We start from the raw sequence: 2376 nt of genomic DNA on the forward strand, positions 1-2376 counted from the left end.
CGCCACTCGATGCACCACCTATCCAGCAATGAAGTAGAGACGACGACGAAGCTTTTGGGACAAGTGTGGCGGTCTCCGGTGGCTTGACGGCGGAGCTAGGCCGAGAAGAAAATCTGGCAGGCGAAATAGATTTCTTACCATCCACCTTCGGTAATATAAAGAACTTTAGCTGACGAAATTCTTTATTTTCGTCGGCTAAACTCTTTTGAAAATTTTGAAAATTTTGGTTGCCCGCCAAAAAAATTTTGGTTGAAAATTTTGAAAATTTTCGACTTTAGCCGACGACTTTTCATATATTTTCGTCGGCTAAAGTCCTTTGAAAATTTTCCTCCAAATTTGGTTTACAGCCCAAAAATTTTTGACCTTAGCCGACGACTTTTTTAATATCTCGTCGGCTAAAGTCTATAAATTCACGAAAACGCTCATATCTCCCTCTATATTACGTAGTTTGGTCAAACCTTCCACACGAAAAACTTTCACGTAGATGAGACGCAACCGCCTATATAAAAATTTTGAGACATTTGCCTTCCGACGATAGGGCTCCCCATAGGGAATAATAACGGTAAATAGGGTTGACCGCTACTATCGGCACCGAGACTTTACTCGATTTACGTGATTTTTGAGCCGTAGCCGTATTTCACCATTCTGAACACATCTTATTTCACGAGATTTTTGATAATTTTGCTTCCTATATAGAGTTGGTTCACAAAGTTGTATAACCTACTAAACAAGTTATACAACATTAGTACACACGTTGTGATTCCTATGACTAAAATTCACAAACCAAAATTCGACCGTCAGATATGATCATTATGACGAAAGATGTCTATGGTAAAAAATTCAACTGGATCCGACAACGTTAAGGACTCGATCGAAACGGGTAACCCTAATCCATCGTCACTTATCACACGAAAACGCTCATATCTCCCTCTATATTACGTGGTTTGGTCAAACCTTCCACACAAAAACCTCTCACGTAGATGAGACGCAACTGCCCATATAAAAATTTTGAGACATTTACCTTCCGACGATAGGGCTCCCCATAGGGAATAATAACGGTAAATAGTAGACATGTGATTCCGATGACTAAAACTTATAAACCAAAATTCGACCGTCCGATATGATCATTATGATGAAAGATGTCTATGGTAAAAAATTCAACTGGATTCGACAACGTTAAGGGCTCGATCGAAACTGTCAACTCTAATCGGAAATTAAAAAAACTGCATTTTAAAGCCCTAAACGGACTCGGATGGCCAAAAAGGTCCATACATCATGGCATTAGCGATGAGTTTGACTCGTAGGGCCATTACGCTTCCGGAAAGGTATCACAATAGTCAATCAGACACCAAAAACCAAATCTGCAGCATAGTGAACAATAAGGGTAAATTGCATTGACCGCAACTATCGGCACCGAGACTTTACCGGAATACCGTGATTTTTCAACCGTGGACGTATTTCACCATTCTGGTCATATCTTATTTCACGACTTTTTTGCATTTGAAGGTTCTACGTATAGTTTTTTTTTCCTAGATGAGTTGTTGTCCAGATCTGCATAAGGCACTTTAGCCGACGAAATTAAGACACTTTAGCCGACGAAATTATATTTTTCGTCGGCTAAACTTTTAAAAATTTCGTCGGCTAAAGTTCACAAGCTATAGCCGACGAAAAAAATTATTCAGACGACGAAATTTTAATTTCGTCGGCTAAAGTTGACCATAGCCGACGAAAATTTTTAATTAGCCGACGAAAAAATAATTCGTCGGCCTGGTTTTTTTATTTTCGTCGGCTAAAGTCTTTCTTCTGGTAGTGTATCTCCCTCTATATTACGTAGTTTGGTCAAACCTTCCACACAAAAAACTCTCACGTAGATGAGACGCAACTGCCCATATAAAAATTTTGAGACATTTACCTTCTGACGATAGGGCTCCCTCATAGGGAATAATAACGGTAAATAGTAGACACGTTGTGATTCCGATGACTAAAATTTACAAACCAAAATTGGACCGTCAGATATGATCATTATGACGAAAGATGTCTATGGTAAAAAATTCATCTGGATTCGACAACGTTAAGGGCTCGATCCAAACGGTCAACTCTAATCAAAAATAAGAAAACTGCATTTTGAAGCCCTAAACGGACTCGGATGGCCAAAAAGGCCTATACATCATGGCTTAAGCCATGAGTTTGACTCGTAGCGCCGTTACGCTTCCGGAAAGGTATCACAATAGTCAATCAGACACCAAATGCCAAATCTGCAGCATAGTGAATAATAAGAGTAAATTACATTGACCGCAACTATCGGCACCGAGACTTTACCGGAATACCGTGATTTTTCAACCGTAGACGTATTTCACCATTATGGTCATATCTTAT

The sequence above is a fragment of the Fragaria vesca genome, linkage group LG7, assembly GCF_000184155.1.
Source record: "Fragaria vesca subsp. vesca linkage group LG7, FraVesHawaii_1.0, whole genome shotgun sequence".
Classification (NCBI taxonomy): Eukaryota; Viridiplantae; Streptophyta; class Magnoliopsida; order Rosales; family Rosaceae; genus Fragaria; species Fragaria vesca.